We start from the raw sequence: 20,444 nt of genomic DNA on the forward strand, positions 1-20,444 counted from the left end.
CTGACATTCATTATTGGGAATTTCTACCTTTACATAATATATCTTTGTTATTTTTATTTTTATTTTTATTTTTCATTTTAAGACTACTTTCAAAAGAACCCTGGACACAAATGTTGACAGTTGGTCCTTGTTGGCCATGTGTTCCTGTATACATTACCTGACTTTATTTGCCTCAACATTTCCAATTAATAGGATTCTTCTATTTTATTCTCAGCAATATGGAAGACTAGACTACCTGGAAATCATCCTTTAAAAGACACCTACACATGTAATATATAATGTTTCAAATACTTGTAAGGACGAAACTAGTCTTGGATAAATGACTCCTAGAACAAACCAGTGAGGCTGAGCTGGTGCTGTCTTTCCTTTGGGTGGGGATTGTACAAGAAGATTATACATTATGGAGCCTTGGGAGGTGCAAACCTGATCAGAACCAAGACGTAGAACTTTTAGCCAGAGGAACAGATTACCTGCAGAAATAAAGAATTAATCCCTCAACTCAAAAGAGTTATAGCATCAAGAGAGTAGAGAAACTCAGCTTCCCTTTGCAGGGAGCCTCAGCATCAGGTCAGGGGAAAAAGATGCCTTTTTAAAGAATCATGACTATGGGCTTGTATTCGAATTAGTTTCAAGTTGATGGTTACCCTTATAAATTCAAATACTGTAAGACTGCAAACTATTATATAAGAAATGGTAACAAACCATGCTACAGTAACTTTCAGACTTGTGAACAAGTTCTATTCCTGGAGAACATTCCTAAATTGAATTCATTGGTAAGTCTGAGGCACTGAGTCTTATACACCTTTTGACATAAGTAAACAAGACAGGAATATGTAATGTATATTGCTTTGGGCTTCCTACCAGTCCCCTCCACATCACTACTGCTCTCCCTCCTGCTTCTGGACATCCTGGGCTCTGACTGAGCACTGTCCCACTGCACACTACCACACTGTACAGTAGCAAACAGCAACGCAACTGTGACAATGTCCAGCAGACACATTGAGCTACCTCTGATTTGTTTGCATCTACAAATGTTCATATTGTGAGGTCCATTCCTATCTGTGAAAGTTTGCAACTCGAATGTTCATAAGTCAGGAACTTACTGTATTATAAAACTTCCAAAAACAAGCAAAAACTCTGCAGATAGGAAAACTTTAACCAAAGGCACAATATCTTCAGGACACACACACACACACACACACACACAGAAAGATACACAAACACAACAGCTGCACCATCCAAATTTGCGAATTATGCAAGAGAAAGTAATCCACTGCAAACAGGGTTTAAAATAAAAAATAAGCCATAAATTGGACTTCTAAGATTGGAAATACTATAAATAGTGAGCAGAAGTCATAAAGTACATATGTAAAACTTATTAAAGATATAAAAGAAAGAAATTAAAACATAAAAAATTAGTCATAATGAGAAAGACCCATATTTTTAAAAAGAAATATGTTTTAGAACTGAGAAAATATATTTATTTGCAATTTTTGAAAAATAGGCATTTTGAGCTAAATAGTTACAAGTAAAATAAAGACAAAATTAAAGAAATTATTCAATATGCAGCACTGAGTAATAAAATTGGAAATGAAAAAATTAGGATTATCTTAATGCATAATTGAACAGGATGGCACAGATTGAGAGAACTGAAAGAAAGGGAAATAAAATTGTCAAGAATTAACTAAAAATAATATACAGAATCAGGAAAAATAACATATCTACATCTAGATAGAATGTAAGGAGAATTTGCTCATCAAATACAAGAGCATATTGAAAGGAATAGAGAGAAGCAAAAGATTAATTGCAAGAGAATCTAACAAATTAACAGTGAAATTCTCAAGAGTGACAAGAAAGGCAAAAATGATATATTCAAAGTACTGAAATAACAATACTGCTAACTTAAAAGTATTTATCCAGCTGTATACAATTCAAATATATGAGCTAAATTAAAACAAAAGTGAAAGGATTTACCTCCAATAATCCTTCACTGGGGGAACTACTAAGTGATAATGTTCAAGAAAAAGGAAATTGAATGTAGAAAGAGTATGATTCAAGATGAGCAAAGAATTTGGTAAACAGGTGGGTAATCTAAATAAACACTTATGTGTGTGAAACAATACTAATAATTGTAATATGCAAGTAGTTAATGAACAGTAATGTATGATAAGAAAGGGTAAGAAGTATACCATTAAGGAAAAAGAGGAAATACTGAATATATTATATAATACATATTATTGGATAATATAATAAAGTCACTTATTAATATTATATATATACAAATTTATCAATCCAATAGAGAATATAAAAGGGGCTGGATAAAAATCCAATCAATCTAATAATAGTACTACATAAGAGATAAATATTAATTATATTTTTTCTTACATAGATGCTCTAATACCAGTAGAAGACTAGAAATGGATTTTAAAATCTCAGTATCAAAGGTTACTACAGATAATCATTTTATTTTAATTGCAAACTGCATCTATGAGGCTGAGAGTACCCAAATGTATTACAAATGTTTATAGTGATCAAACTAATAATGTGAATTACTCAGTCCAAACACTCACCATGGCTGGAAAGTATACAGACAGTCTAACAGATCATATACTGTATTTCCCAGTCAGTAATTCCATCTTATATACAAAGCGTGGTTGAAAATTTTATTTTACCAAGGAAATAACGTGCAATTACATTAAATTATATGTGTATACAATCTCAAAACTATTTAGAAGACTGAATGTTTGCATCAATTAAATTGCACTTGACAGAAAAGTTTCTCAGATAACATACATTTTCTGTAATATCTTTAGAGTGAAGGATAATCTTTAGAAACATAAAACTCAATAAAAGTTGAGTTGTTGCTAATTGTTTTCAAATTGATGTTGTTCAGTGATGCATGAAAATGATGCACACTTTTAAAATTGGAGAACAGAAACAACAAAACTGTATGAGTATTTCAAACCTATCTCCCACCCTGTCATTCTAGTTTTTCCATTTGCCAATGGGAAAGAATAATGATATTGGCATAGGAATTATTACCTACAGTAGATAAAATTCACTGTCCATATTGGTGTCTTGGATAAAGCCATAGATAAAGAGCTAACAGAAATATATGTGCCATTAAACTAATAGGATGAAGTATATTGGGTAACAATTTTATGACATATTAAGATATTAAGAGGCTAGACAGTAGAAAGTCTCCAACAAGATGAAATCACACAAAATACTTATAAATACCTCCATGTAAATTCTGAATGCCTGTAATAAAGGAAAATGTAAGCACTAACATTGATGATGACAGTGATGATGACAACGTTGATTACCTTTATAATGGATGGCTCTATATCAATTGGTGGGTTGATTTGGAGAAACATTCTTATGCAGGGAAGAATGTAATTGGAATCAAGGACTTGATGCTGAGTTTGTTCTGTGTTCTCTCTCAGGTTACTGTCTCACAAGTCAATCACAGATCAATGAAATGTGACAAATTTAAGAATCCTATTTGGTATTCTTTTATTCACTCAATAAATACTTATTGAACAACTATTAGATTGTATCACAGATTTAGATGTTGAAGAGAGAATTTTTAAAAAGCAGTTTATACCCTAACAGTAGCCTTGTATTTATAGCATGGATAATTTGGAATTCAGAACTACTCTTCACAAGGCCGACATGGGGATAGTTCTGGGGTCCTTCTAGTTTAGAGCTCTCCAGTTAAGCTCAGTATGCATGACAGCAAAGTCTACTACATAAAGATTCTTTACCATGATTCATCAAGTAAATTACCTATCTGTAAAGCCCATATCCTCAAAGCTATATAGTTGAAGAATAACCTGGATGGTTGAAGAAAAATGAAAAACTATTTGGGTATTTCCCATCAAAGTGTTAATACAAGAGGTCTGGAATGGGCACAGAAATCTCTGTCTTTTTTGTAAGTATCATAACTTGTTGTAAATAGAAATTTATTTTATCACAAAGTTAATGAGAGTCCTTTTGGGAGGGACCATATGGGGATAAAGGAGCCCAGTTCAGGGCACCAAAGCTTGTACAATATTGAGAAGGGAGAAAAGGAGGAAGAAGAAAGAGAGGAGGAGGAGGAGGAGGAGTGAAGATACAAGAAGAAGGAGTAAAAGGAGGGGGAGATGAAATAGAGGAAGGAAGAGGAGGAAAGAATGAGGAGGAGGAGAAAGAAGAGAAGGGGCGGAAGAGAAGAAAGAAATGAAGGAGGAGGAAATAAAGAAGAGGTGACTGCAGAATTCCAAATACAAAAGCGCTCAATACTCATTAAATTTTCTTCCAGGACCTCAGAAGGGTTCTTTGCTTGTGCTGGGGCCCTGAACCTTAAGATTCATAGGCCTCCCGATAAATCTGCTCCTAATTCTAACATATCTTTTGGCCCTCATTAGAGCCAACGAGAATTACTCCTTTAAAATGAGACATGGGAAGACCAGCATATGTGCCCTGAAAAGTCTTGTTTCCTAGTTTTAGAGTTAAAATTGGAGAGAAAAGGAGGATTGTAAAAAGTCACTACACATCTTTAGATGTAATGTGGAACTTTCTGGTCTAATATTGGTCTCATTTATACTCATTGAGCCCAGTTTTAGGTTTCTGAACTGTAAATCTTTAAAACCCCACTCTGCCTTGCTAGTATTTAAGCTGGGAAGTTGGGGAGAAAGAACATTATTTCATCTTATTGCATCCTTGTAACCTAACATGGAAAAAAGCTATAGCCATCAATACAGGGCCTTCCATTAATGAAAGAAAGATGAGGGATAAAATATCGCCTATACTGACACTATCAAGTGACTTTAGTACATGTGCTTTCTGTAATCCTTAAGCATTTAATTCATTGAGACTGTTGTAGATGAATGATAACACCAGAAGGAATGTTGAAATTAGCACTTAGAGATGTGCACTGGTGAATGGATAGCATTTTTTCCCAGGGACATACTCCTGCTATGTAAGGATATAAAAGAAATGGTTTGTGGCTGGGCTAGCTATTCTCTGCCTTGCTGATGATTGCTCAATAGGGAGTAGCTTCTCTCTCCCATGTTAACAGAGGAGTACAAACTATATTGTGGAACTCATTAATATTTATTCCTTCTAAAAGCAATGGGCAATAAAAAGGGAAATAAACCAGGGAGAATAGCAATGGGAAAAGGATGCCTTAACAATAGATTCATCTTGGAAAAATTTCACCATTTATTGCACACACAAAAAATATGTTCAAAATACAAAGATCTGTATTATTATATTGTTAGCCTGGAACCCATTAAAATGCCTATTATTGAATGAACTAATTTAACAAAAAGTTACATACTTAGTGCAACTCAAGAATAAATATGTATATTCTTGCAATTATATGCATTTGTTGTACTGTTTCACAATTTTACATTTTCTATATTAGAGAAACTACACGGCTTTAGTGTCTGAGTCTGTGCTGTTTCTGGGGAATGACAGAAAATTCTTTCCTCTTGCTGCTTTTCTATTTATTTCTTATTTATTTTTAACTTCAGCCAGTGTCCAAACATCTTGTATTTTTAATGACTAAGATTTTTAATCATTTTTCTTCATCCAAAGTCTATAGCCCTCCACTACTATTACACAATTTACCATTTGATTAAATGATTCTGCTTTCAAAAGCTGTTTCATGAATATTCATGACAACTTCCCAAGATATTAGAATTTTAAGAGAAAACATACTCCTTTCCCCCTCCGCTGAACTTCTGTAGTATAATTCATTATTCTTGGTAGAGGTCTGGGTATGTTTGCTAATTGTGTTTTTGGAAATATCTTTAAGAAAGACAGAGAAATCCCTTCAGTAAGAGACCTGGCTTCTAATTTACACTGTTTCATTTTGAATTAACCAGTCTGCCTCACTAGCTTCATTCTTTTCTTCCTTTGCTTCTCTTTCCTCTGAAAAGGCTTATTGGAAAAGCACATAAGGCCTATCATAATGTCTTGTGTTTATTAAACACCAAATTAATATTAATTGATTTTGTTTATGTGTTTGTTTTTCTCATTAAACTAAGAAAAAGGAGGATTTATTTTTTAAATTCTTTTAAAAATCTTTTATATGCATTAAAGAATAATTGTATACTGGCCATACTAGTTGAGAAAAATAATGGATGAAGTACAATGCATGGAGTTTCTTTACAATATGTCATAAAATCCTGCCATATTCTTCTGTCATATATGAAATTATTTCTTTCTTGGAAAAAGTGGATCTTTTCCAAAGTTTTATTTGTATTATTTTAGAAGAAAAAGAAATGTGATTAATTTTACTTCTGTAGTTCTGGGAGACAGAATAATTACAATTTCCCTTACTTTGTGATTCAGAATCCTTCAGAAGTTTAAGCAGTACCACATTGCACAGAACTCTGAAGGAAAGGCATGTAATAACCCCAGGATTATTTGGTTACTTTGAAAAGGACATTTCACCATCGCTGGACCTTGAAATGCCACACTGGTCCATCTGTCCTTAAACAACGTCCCCAGGAATCTAAACCCCAGTGAGTAGGCAGTATTATGCCTAAAGAACTTAACTCATATTGTTAATAAAATAATAATGATGAATAGATATAGAAATATTTAAATGTCTCATTGTCTTACATATCTTTAGGTAGATGTGGTTGGAAAGCCTTGGATCAAGTAAGTTCCTACTCCATTAGGAATTTCAGAAGTACTTTGAAAATAGTTATGAGAGTTTTCATTAAGAAAGCTGCTGATATATTTTTCTTACTGCCTTCTAAAAGTCTACAGCAAGAGAGTAAGCAGGGTTTTCCAATTGATGCATGACTAAATGGATAATTGCAGAGTAAGTTTTCCAAACATATAAACACTAAGTGACATAACATAGACTGAAAGCCTGTTCATTAACTCCAAAATCTAAACTTTACTGCCCCATGAATTTGCTTCAAGGCAAATGAACTAGGTATAGTAACTCTCCACAAATTCATCAAAATTATCAGAAGTGCATTGCAATATCTGATATTGCTGTTCCCAAATAAACAAATAAAATAGTATAGAAATCTGCTTATGATAACGCAACATTGTAGGAAAACTAACCATAATTTAAATCTTGGGCAACTCAGTAACTTCATTTCCTGACATGACATGATTCTATTAAGTCAATGTAGACTCTTGCCCATGGTTACTTGAGCAAATATTATGTTGGATTACATACAATTAGTCTTCTAATTCCAAATAATAGTGGCTATCTCCTGTGGCTCAAATTAAAAAGTTACCTTTGACATGGAATCTGTTGACCTGAACTACTCTTCATCTCAGACTTTACACTATCAGAATCAAAGGCCACAGCTAGTAGCTATGATTTGTAGTCCTTGTTTCCATAAGAAGAATATGAATTTGTGTTGTATGCAGTGTTCTCTAGACAGGATAATGATTGTATCCTGTAAATATATGTAGATTTCTCCTCAGTAGATATACTTTATAGAAAAATAACTCATACTGATGGCTTGAGAGTGACTTGAATTGATCGAGCATGTTTGTACACAGATAGACAGGAAATTTACATTCAGTGACATGATTTTTTAGTATTTAGTATCCCCTACTTTGTTATATGTAAGTACACACAATCAAGGAAGATAAAATTATTTTAAGGATAAGTAGATGAAGAATGTGAAGCAATAAGAAAATGCTATCCAAGAAAGGCTATCAAACCAATAATGGTTATGATGATAATACAAATGCATCCTATAAGATACAATGAATCCCTGGAAGTAGGTCACAAGTTCTAGCTCTAAGTTCATAGTAGCCAATTTAAAGAAGAATATTGGATTAATACACAGTGCTCACGAGACAATGTGAAATGGTTATAAAGGAGAAACACAATGATTTCTGACTCTAGGACCACAAAGAAAATGCACTAGCGAGCTTTCATAAAGAGAACACTATAACCATGCTGAATTACAGCCTCACTGACATCTTTACAATAAAAACCACAATCTATTTTATAAGAAAGTCTTCTCTTTACCCAACATTCTTCAATGTCAACTACACAACAAATATGAAATGCAATTCAGTAAAGGCAAATATATGGGGAATAATAGACATGGTGCAGATTTATAGCTCTCTGCTAAGTAGGATATTCCAGTAGGGGGGTTCAGAATGGATGGCTAAATGAATGGTTGTACAGCTATTCCCCCAGGCAATCCTCCTCTGTGTTTTGATAGAGAGAGTTTCCTTATATCCCTTGACACAAGGATCTGGAATATAGCTATTCTGTTTGCTACTTGGGTGCAGTTAAAAGTAGAGATGCATATTTCAACCATCATCTATATGAAGATAAAGTTAGCATCCTCAAATAAAAGTGGAAAGGCTTTACAAAGATATAAACTTGCATAGAATAATATCCCTCTTGCACAGGAAGTTGAATCCAGGTCTATGTAAATGCAGGACAAGCAAAAGTTTATGTAGGCACAGCTAAAGAAAAGTCTATTCCATAGCTCATATAATCCATGGCAAAAACCCAAAACTAATGTGAGGGAGATGGAGTATCAATGATAATGCCATCTCATGGAAGAAGAAAGCTTGCTTTCAGATAATGTTATCAAGATGAAATGATTACCAAGTGTACATCTATGGATAAATGAATCAACTGGAACTAATAATGACAAAGAGAAGGAGGATCAGGCAGATGATAAATGTGTACTTTATATAAGACATTGTTCTAAGTGTTTTGCATTTATTTGCTTATTAGGATCTCCACATAAGCATTATCATTATCTGAAGTACAAAGAGGTTAAATAACTTCAGCAAGGAATACCATTAGCAAATGTCATAATCTGGATGGTGAATCAAAGAAATCTGGCTCAGATTTTTAAGCATGATGACACAGTATATAGGGTTATTAATTGTATAACAGTTTGGTACTAGAAAAAGATACTTCCCATCCAGATGATACTGGTTTTTAAATATGTACCTTACTTTTAAGTAATAAAAGTCTCAGGGCCAATAATCTAAGATTACTCCTAGCTGATGACGATAAAACTGTACATATGTGGTCATGCCCATATTCCATTTTCAGTGGCAGGAAGACATTAATTCATTCATTTCATGAACCTGTATTCACTGAGTGCTTTTTGTGCCTTGGGCACTGTTACAAATGCTGGAAATTGAGAAGGTAATAATACAAACAAAATTCTTCCTGTCACAGAGTTAATATTTGATAGAAGAAGACAGATTATAAGCAAATAAACAAATGTGAAAATGTCAGCTAGCCACAAACCCTACATAAAGGATTAAAATAGGACGATGTGAGAAAAAAATGACTGGTTAATGATATCATTTGTATTGCTAGGTTTTGTTTCCCAAATTTATATATCTATCCCAGAATTCTCTTCTGAGAAACAAGCACATATTGAATTTTTATTTGATATCGCTAATCACAACACTCAAGTATGGTTGCCTCCCCTCCACTCAATCTTGCAGTAGCAGAACAAAGAAGTTTTGAAACATTAGAGTACATACGTCTGTGTAGCACAAACTCCATGTTCTGTTACATAGATGTGTTAAAATAAACTATTTATATTTCTTAGAGGAAAACATCATTAGCGAAATAAGTAACATACAGTTAGCATTCAGTAAATATTTATTGAAAAATATTAATAAATGCATTCATTAGTAAACATTAATTATCAAAAACTATGATTACCAAATAATCTTGACTCTGTCAGAGTGTCTCTAATAGCTCGAGAGATGACAGATCTAAACACACACACAAACACACACACACACACATGCACACCACATGCACAGATAGATATGATAGATGGATAGGTTGATTGATTGATTGAAACATTATAGAACCTGGCAAGTAAATATTTCAGGTCATCAAATAATCAGAAAAGCAAATATATTGATATATCATTTGGCTTCTGCTTCTAGCCAGAATAATATAATGGAAACATTTCAACAGGACCAATTGTAAAATTTGATGAAATATATAAAGCAGCTGTTTTTAAGCATTAAAGAATGAGCAGCAGAAATTTTGATCACAGTTATGAGTTCAGCCTTTTTTCCCTCTGGTGAGCAGCATTCTCTCCTACTACAAAGAAGGGAAGCCAAGCATAATGTGAGGTCTTGCTGAGTTTAAAGCAGTTAGAAATCTAAGTTCTCTGCAGCTTCAGTGGTTGGAAACTTCAGAACAGAGAAGGGGCTCTACACTGAGTGGAGAGGGGTAGAATCTAAGGGTCTATATGTGGGTGGAGCATGGGTCCTTGGCCAGAGGTGTGCTACACATGTGCAGGCAGGGACACTCTAAGGTCTGGCAGAAGGCTGTCCCAGGACTGAGAGCTGGAAGATGGTAGTGCACACAGGTAGTCCATCCCTGGCAGATGTAGGAGTTCCAGCCCAGCAAGGATAAAGAACACCTTATTAGCGTATCAGGTCCCAGAAAGGGTATGGATTGGAAGTAAGGATTGTACTGGCACAGCCAAGTTCAAACTAGAAAAAGACCAGCTCTAATGTACGTGATTCCAAATCTGAATCAGTAGGATCTTTTAGTAATTTAACTGTTTATCTGGACAGAAATTAATGCACTATTAAAGCACAGTGGCATAACCCAGACTCTTTATAAAACATACTCTGTATATATAGTACATTAAAATATTGCTACATATAGGGTCAGGGACTTAGCTCAGTGCCACTGTGCCTGCCTCACAAGCGTGAGGTCCTGAGTTGAATCCCTGGTACCAGAAAAAAAAATATTACTACAGAAAGATAGTAGAATAAAAGATGCATTATTAAGAAAAAATGGTTAGTAAAAGCATACCCTGAAATGACCTAGCTATTAGAATTAGCAGAGAAGGACTTTAATGAACCATTAACTACACATTTAAGGACTTAAAAAGGAAAAATTATCTTGGGAAGTGAAAAAAGCTAGTATGAGCAAAACAGACATTTTAACAATGTGCCAGTTAAAGAATTTACAAACTCTACAATAAAATATTCACTGTGCAAACTTTAGAATTGGAGATTGTAAAAGAAAGGCTAAGTAATTTTGAGGAAAAATCAATAGAAATTATTATCTGAGTATAAGAAAGGGCATTGATTTTGAAAACATCATTAGAATGATCAGATTACAACACAGGAAAACAAGATTGAGGGGAAAAGTGGATAGTAATTCAGCGACAGGTAGAATATAATGGTGTCCAATATGTGTTTTATGGATATTCCAGAGAGAGCATGATCTGACCAAAAACATATTTGAAGAAATGATGGTCAAAATTTTTTGAAATTTGTAGAAAAAAAAACCAACCTACACATCAATGAAACTCAGCAAGCCCCAAGCAGGATAAATACAAATAGAAAAGCAGAAAAGACACATTATACTCAAATTGCAAAAAAACATTTTAAAGATAAAGAGAAAAATATTTAAGAGTAGCTGAGATTTTACCACCAACAGTGAAAATGCTGCTGAAAATGCTGAAAATGCTCATCACAATTCTGGATCCAGTGAGAATATTCATCATGGAATGTGATAGGCTGACATTTTCAAGAAATAAAAATGGAGAGAATTTGTTACTAAGCAATTAGAAGTATAAACTGTGAAAGTAAAATACCTGAACCATATGATCTTAGATTGTTGAATTCCTCTTGTAAACTTGTTTTCTTCTTTAGAAAATGGAAACAAAATTTGTGAGTTCAAGTGAGAGAATCCATGAACTGCACTTAGAACCATGGCAGTTATATACTGAGGTCTCCCTAAATAAGAGGGAAAATATAAGGGAAGACTTGACTAATGTAATCATTATGCATGTACTGCAAACTTGTACATAGATGTATGAAGGCCAGTGAGTTAGAATAGATTATTTTCAGCAAAAAAAAATGTGAGATGCAATTTAACCATATGTCTGCGGGGAAAATAAACATTCCCACAATTACAGCTTACAGCTTGGGGATTGAATAAATGAAAATGTCAGGCCCACGTTCTCTACCCTCTCTCAGAATAACAACCTAATTTCATTTCTGATGACAGATCAAGGATCTAGAGAACCCCTGCCATCTCCCCATTTCCAGAGAACTATAGTCAATGAAACCAAAACCCATAGTCTGGAGGAAAGACCAACTTCCTTTCTCGTATTTATCACCTCTCAAATCAACTTGGTATCAGCTCATCAAAAGTCAGTCCTAAGAAATTCACATGGGTCCCCAAATGCCCTGCAGTTAAGTCTGTTGGGAACCATTCCTCTGAGCAGGGCAAGATGTTGAGGAAAGCCACAGCTATGTGGATCCTCTGAGGCTGCCATCAAGAATGTACACAGATAGGACACACATGTGTAAATACAGAATAGTTTCTCTAGTATGAGAAACTGAGAGTATAAATAAGGATTAAAAGGATTAATAACTAATAATTGATACTTTGAAATAGGAAAAGGTCCAAAGGGTGATGGGAGGAGATGGGAAAAGGAAAAAATGGAAAGGAAACATTATGAGAAAAGAAAAAAAAAAATGGAAACAAAGTCTATGTAAATAGGGAAGGGCGGAGGGGTGAAGGGCATACAGGTATTGGATAAAATAAGAACCAAGATTCATCATGTACAGGTACAAGCACCCAATGATAAATGTAAAAGTATTCCAGGTATTGTATACCTAAAATGTACCAATAAAAGAATTTAAGCAAAAAGAAAAAGAATGTACACAGAAATAACCTCAAAATAACAACATAAGAAAAAAGCTACACACATGATACTAGACAACTGGCTTTGGATCTACCTCTCCATTATACTTGGCTTTGGATCTTACCTCCACATTATATTTTATGCTATCTGGTTACTTATAAGGTGAAACAAGAGACTTAAATTACCTCTACCCCACTCCACTTCTCATGGCCCCTGTGGCTTGAGTTACAATGCTACATTAATTTCTCCACAATCAGTGCTTCTCTGTGTCAGATTTAATGGATTTTCAAATGTGGAGTTCTTCCTATAAGCTGTGATGACATGAAATATTAAAGAGCAGAGCCATTCTATGTTTTAAGTGACACCTGAAAAGCCCAGACATGCTTTGGGGATGAACAGGATCTGCAGACTAAGGGAGAACACACCACTCCACAAGTATTAATTTAGGTGTTCTGAATTTTAGTGTCCAGAGAGGGGGGGAAGAACACAACTGAAATACATAAGAATGGCAAATTCAAATATAGTAACAATAAGAGAGATTAGGAGGAAAGTTGTTAAATTGCAAATAAACTTTAAGAGGAAAAAGTAATGTAATAAGCATAATAAAATTATCATTAAAATAAAAAGAAAATTAAATTTTAAAAGATGGTAAAATAACAGGCAGGGGTTTGAATTACTAGAGGCTAGAAGTCAATAAAAGTGTAAGTGTAAAAGACAGTAGAACTGAGATTAAAAATGTGAAATCTATGAAATAAAATATGACAGATTTTTACTAATAGAAATTGCTAATCAAAATTCCATAAATGTATTAAATCTATATGGCAATTTTTTTAAGAAAAGGAAATCTTGAAGATTTGAGAAAGGAAAAGAATCCAAAGACCAGAAAACTTGGAATGAACTGGGTTCAAACTATGTGGTCTCACATCAGTGGTAAACTGCAAGTTAAAGTATAAGAGTCCACATAGAACTGTGGGTGGTTGACAATCTTTTCTGTTCTTTTGAATCACTTGAGAAGCTCATAAAACTTCTGAAGCTCAGGACCTACTCTAAAACATCATCCTAATCAGCATATCTGGGAAAGCAAACTGGGCATCATTATTTTTAAAATGTCTCCAGATGATTCCAGTGTATAGCCAAAGTGAGGATCACTTCTTCACATGAAGTGAACTTCAGGAATACAGAGAACAATGAAATTTTTTCCCGGAGTATGTGAAGTCTTGGGCCCCAGAGGATTCTTAGCTCTTCCTTAACAAGTTAGGACTGGAGACACCTAATGCCAAACCCAACCAGAGCTAGGTCTTAGGTATAAAGACAGACCCCCACCCCATTGCAGGAAATTATCCAGGTTAGTCCCTTTTTCTCTTGTAGTTTTATTCCAGTTGTCTGAGATGCAGTTTTAACAGCCCACAAAAGTTAGGCAGGGAGGTCATGAATGTGAAATCTTCAGGACTTCTGGAAAGATTTGCAATCTACAGTGGCAGGTGTTTTAGAATTAATTCCCAGTGTCATTCTTTTCAGCAGGTTTATTTTATTTACTTATTTTTCCATTAAATTTATTGGTACATTTTAGGTATGCAATTCAGTTACATTCATCATTGGGATCTTGTACCTTTACATGATGTATCTTGGTTCTTATTTTTTTCCCCATTCCCCTGTCCTCCATTCACCCCCTCCACCATTCCCTATTTACAAAGACTTTGTTTCCATTTTTTTCCTTTTCTCGTATTTTTTCTTTTCCCTTCTTTCCTTTCCCCTATCCCTCCCATTTCCCCTACTCCTTTAGACCTTTTCTTCCTATTTCACAATATCAATTATACATTTTGATCCTTATTTACACTTTTAGTTTTTCACACCAGAGAAACTGTGGTATCTACACATGTGTCCTATTTAATTCACTTAAAAGTATGGCTTCATTGTGCATCCACTTAGCTATAAATGTCTCTACTTTCTCATTTTTAATGGCTGAGTAATACTCCATTTTATTAAAAAAGAAAAAACACATCTTCTTTATCCAGTCTCCAACAACTGGAATCTCATATTATTAAAAAGCTTCTGCACTGCAAGAGAAACCACCAACAAAGCTAAGAGACAACCTACAATGTGGGAAAAAAATTTTACCAGCTGTTCCTCAGACAAAGGTCTACTATCTAGAATATATAAAGAACTCAAAAAAATCAGATCCCCCAAATATAAAGACCCAATTAAAAAATGGGCATCTGAAATGAACAGGCATTTCTCAGACAAAAAGTAAAAGCAGCAAATAAACATATGAAAAATGTTCAACATCACTGATCATTTGAGAGATGCAGATGAAAACAATGCTGAGATCCCACCTCACCCCGGAAAGAATGGCTGCTATCAAAAAATCAACCAATAACAAATGCTGGTGGAGTTGTGGGGAGAAAGGAACCCTTCTTCATTGTTGGTAGGAGTGCAGACTGGTGCAACCACTATGGAACTCAATATGGAGATATCTCAAAACACTAGGATTAGAGGTCCCATTTGACCTAACTATTCCTCTGCTGGGTTTGTTGCCCAAAGAATTAAAAGAATCATACCACAGAGACATATGCTCACCCATGTTTATTGCAGCACAGTTTGTAATAGCTAAAACTTGGAAGCAGTTTTATTTTAAATATGGTATAAGCTTAAGGATAGTATTCAAACTCTGATTATATATTGCTTTAAGTAAAAATAATGACTTGGGATTACAAAAATATCTGGGAATTTATTACTTGTAAAAAAAATACCTGCGAAGAAGTCATTCTTCATATTCTTATGAAGAAAGAAAATAGTAAGCAGCTCTTTCCTGAGACACATCCCTCTCTGATCCAGAATGTTCATGGAATTTTCTACTAGGCAAACACTTAACACCATAGTGCTCGATGGCATCATGTTTCAGTTGCTGTCTTCAAAGTTATATTTCTCAAAGGATGGTCCAAACATTATTGCATCTTCATGTTAAAAGTCCATATTCCAAGATTACTGCTCAGTTTCAGTCCAAATATAGTGAATCAGTATTTTAAGAGATGGTACTCAAGAGTCTGAGTCCCTAAAACATCCTCTTACCTCACTCCTACTTCCAGTAATTGCTGCATGCACTAAAAAATTGAAAAGTCAATGTTTTAAAGTTGAACATAGATCATGAAAGTCATGATTATGCTCCACAGACTCAGAACCCAGAAATTTTGTCCCATTCCAAAAATCTTTAATACTATGTGATGACATTTTCCAATGATATTGTCTCACTAACATTGAAACTTTAATGTTGATTTTTAGGAAACTCATGCTAGAATTTAGATAATCCCAGATTTTTACTGGTATTTTTCAAAGAGTATTAACATGAATTTAATTGAATTTTAACTATGAGTCTAGTGAAATTTAAAGATGGAACCTAGAAATATCAAAATGTCTGTTGTTTAAGTGTCAGACCCAGCATTTTAATCTAAGCCTGCCAATTTAGCTGGTAGCTACCATAGCATGAGTCAAATGTAGGTGGAACAGAGTAAGGCAAGAGTGGAGTCACAGGGAAGAGGAAGTGGGGAGATTTTCTGTCTATGGAAATGTTGTATAGACCAGAAGCCACTGATTGCTTGAAAGACAGCATAAGAAAACAGATACATTAAAGTCAAGGGAGTCAAATGTAGGGAGAAGCAGTGTAATGAAAACCAGGAACTAAAGGTTGTTTGCTTGGACCAAAGTCTTTGGAGTGACTGTTGATTCTTCTTTTACATCCTTAAAATTTCCTCAAATATTCTTCTGGCTGTATCTTCAATACTTATCTAGCCATTTCACCTTCACTGTTATCCTCTGGTCTGAGCCACTGTCCACTGCCATTACTGGAAAAGCCACCTAATAGGTCTCTTCATGTCGCCTACCCTCCACAGTTGATGCTCCAGTGCACAGCAATTGAATCTCATTTGAAATTTGAAGTCAGGCTGTCACTTTCTGTGTTTAACCCACCTCATCTGTGGAAATTTCTCATAGCAGCCTTAGCAGAATTATACACTTAATCATCTGAATAATTTCATTTGGAGTAGCTCAAGAAGTCTGTAGAGCTTGTTGCAGATCTTATTTGATTCTTCAGTGTTCACTTTAATACAAAGTTTGTAATTCTAAATTCCAACTGCTACATTTCTCTGTCATTGTATTGTAGATGAAATATGTGTTCCAAATTGCTTATTTTAATTTAAAGTATCTATTAACACTTTCTTTCCTATTTAGGGAAATTGTACACAGAAATTTTAGTCAGTAAGAGTAAATTTGAAGGTTTCAGTGTGAGTTTTATGTGCACTATTCTACATAGCCTGTTTTAAAACAAAACCATAAAAATATATTTGCAGCGCTGCAACAGATGGTGCGTGCCTGTGGTGAAAGTGCATCCTCATCAAGCTGATAATATGATTTGTGAGAGTTAAATCCTAACAATGGTAAACATTGCTGTGAAGATGCATACTTTGACATACCACATTATTAAATGTTCTTGGCTTATATGAAACATGGTCTGTGAGAGAAATTATCTCACATATGTTTATTTCTATAAATACTTAAAAGAATAGCATGGTTCTATTTTACTTGGGTCAATACATGAAAACAGTTATTTTTAGACAATGTATCTTTGCCTCTGGACTTCTGTCTAGACTCCCTAAAATGACCAATGTAATATACAACTAGGGAGAACACTGCATTGGTTCTTGAAATGAAGAGAGAGTCCATCCGGAGGCAAGACCCTTAGAAGAGTTATTATTTCCTAAGATGAAATCAATATAAGACTGAGGGAATTAAAGGAATCAAGACAAAGTACAACCCACATGAGATTGCATAGAGTTTGTGAAAGAAGCAGTGTCATGATTTAAATACAGTGTTCTCCAGAGGCTCCTGTATTGAAGACCTGATCCCCAATATTGCAATGTTCAGAAGTGGGTCCTGGAGCGGTAATTGGATTATGATGGCGAACTGACCTCATCAGTGAATTAATCCATGGATGAATTTATAGTAGATAGGGCTTATTAAGAGGTGGAGCCTTGTCAGAAGAAGTAGGTCACTGGGGATGTGCCTTTGAAGGATGTATCCTGTTTCCAGCCCATTCTCTTTCTGTCTCTTCTTTCTTACTTTGCTTTCTGGCTACCATTAGGTGAGCAGCTCTCCTCCATTATGCCTTTCTACCTTCCTCCTTGGAGCTAGGTATGGACTGAAACCTCTGAAACTGTGACCTGAAATAAACCTTTCTTCCTTTAAGTTGTATGTGTCAGGTATTTTGTCCCAGCATTGAAAATGTGACTAGTACAATTTGGTAGGTACCTGAGGCACTCCTGGCACTCTAGCCTAGTGGAGTAAAAACTAAATGCAAGGGCAGTATCAGGCCACCATCCAAATACCCACCTAACTCTACAGACAAGCAGCATTCTGAGAGCAGGCCAGCTGCAAGGCAGTATTAGACTTTTACACAGGAGACAGCTTTATTGGAAGTCTGATCATATCTCTCACATTACTATTAGTGTTGTTGTGCTAGCTCCTTCCCCAACATCTGTCTCTTGAACATCTATAATTGATAAGTTAAAACTAGGATTACAGCTGAGGAGTAAAGAAAAAAGAATGTTCTTCTTTTAAACAGGGCATAAAAATACTTTATTGGGATATTTTAAAATTAATTTTATTGGTACATTTTAGGTGTACAATATGCTGATATTCATCATTGGAAATCTGCACCTTTACATAGTCTCTTTTGGTTCTTATTTTTCCCCATTCCCCTGCCCTCCCTTCAACCCCTCCATCCCTCTTTATTTACAAAGACTTTGTTTCCATTCATTTTCGCATATTGATTCCATTCCCTTCTTTCCTTTCTCCTACCCCTCCCACTTCCCCTTCCCCTTTGCCTTATTGGGATATTTTGTAAGATCCTATCTAAATTTATGAAATGTATCCAGCATAATTTTCATTTGATGATAAACCAAAAATAGAGCAAACCTAGGCATCTTATAACCTTAACAGAATAATCAAACAGAAACATCAAGAGGCCTATGTAAAAATATCTTAATTCCTAAAACAGTAACCACTAAGAGGAATTGCTTGACTCTAAAATAGCCTAATGTATGAAACAAAAAATAAATTACAAATATCTGATTTTTGACCACAGAATAATTCAAAAGCTGTCCAAGCAACTGACACAGGCATGCTCCAAGAGGGAGTAACCTATGATCAAGTAAGATGGACTGGATGAAAATCAAGACCATGCAGTGATTACCCAATTTGGTTACTGAAGATGTTAATTCTTAATTATAATGTAAAAAAATTAAACCACATAGTATATTGGGTCAAAAGAAGAAATATTAAGAATAGCTCAATTGTGAATTATCATAGCCAGAAAGAGCTATCAGTGAATGCTATAGCACATTAATTACCAAGAGATAATTCTCAATCATTGTTTTAATAGGGTTTGGAGATCCAGGTGTGGTGACATATACGTATAATCTGAGTACTCAGGAGATTGAGGCAGGAGATTCAAAACTTTGAGGGCAGCCTAGTTTACATAGGGAGCTCAAGGGCGGCCCAGCCTACATAGCAAGACTGCCTCAAAATTAAATGTGATTTCATAATTGGCTAAGAAACAAGTGTATGATCTTTGAAGATAATGTGCTATATTCTTAGAAAACATATTATGGGTTTTATGTTTCCGTTAAATTAATTAGGATAAGAAAACTTTCTGTGGATAAAATTTAACACAAGAACATCGAAATGCTTTGTGCAATCACTAATACACATAGAATTTGATTAGTTTTCAGGAACAAAACTTACTTTATTTGTTTGACATAAATTCTTCTGAGTAAATTTATAGTGTCTCTGGCTAAACTACATATTAGCAAGTATTGAGTAAACCATCAATAAAACTTTCTTAAAATTCAAACTGCTTCACTTAAATATACCCTAAATCACTACTATGAACTTATAATAATTAAGAAAAACAAACAACTGAAGCAAACAAACAAAACTGACTACTACTACTATTGTGCTTACAACACCCTTTGGTATGTAGTGACTAACACAAGGATAGGCTTTGCAGAGAGTAAGCGTTTAATAGATATTTTAACCAACTGGAAAAAAAAAAACAATAAGAAGAGAAAGGAGAGTGTTTGTAACAGATTTTATCCTTATGTTTTTGGAATTTCTTTAGGTGTCACGCTCCCTTATACTTAATAATAAAGTATGGATAATTCCTGTACAGAAATTAAGATTGAAATCCAAGACAATTTCCTTATTATTGTGAATTAGCAATCAAATAAGCTTGTTTGAGGAAATAAAATGCTAATTCAAGACAAAGCAGATTGTTAAAGACAATAAACAATAAATACAATATCAAGTGATCTTGAATTCTTAAAATGCGCAGCTGCTTTGTTAAACGGGTGAATAAATTATTAATTTTATGCATTTTCTCAACCTTCAACCCTAATATATCTTCTCAATGAGTACAGAAAAGGCATATCATTATACAAATAAGTCTGAGGCAGATCAAGTATGAGATCTCTAACTCAAAATATTTTGAAAATCCAAAGATATATTTTCATTACAAAAAAGTAAAAAATATAAATGTAGTTTAATTTGGGAGACATCAGAGTAATTGTTTCATTTAAAAAGTTAAATATTAACATAGTTAAGAATCTAAACTTTTTAATTAAAATATTGCAAATTCATTTTCCAGATGCATATTACTCACAGTTCCTGCTCTTATGTTTCTGTTTTTATTCTACCACAACAATAATCAAGTAGGTTGTTTTTCAATGTATTCAATGATGATTTTTT

General features: G+C 34.3%; 1 protein-coding gene across 1 annotated transcript in view; it reads left to right on the forward strand.

The window, feature by feature from the left end:
- The window catches only part of Thsd7a (thrombospondin type 1 domain containing 7A), a 423,447-nt gene that overhangs the window by 223,197 nt on the left and 179,806 nt on the right, over positions 1 to 20,444 (forward strand). The gene's annotated exons all lie outside the window — the stretch shown is intronic.

Source organism: Heterocephalus glaber, unplaced genomic scaffold (assembly GCF_053883595.1).
Source record: "Heterocephalus glaber isolate CG9 unplaced genomic scaffold, H.glaber_assembly_v1.0 deba00000546, whole genome shotgun sequence".
Lineage (NCBI taxonomy): Eukaryota > Metazoa > Chordata > Mammalia > Rodentia > Bathyergidae > Heterocephalus > Heterocephalus glaber.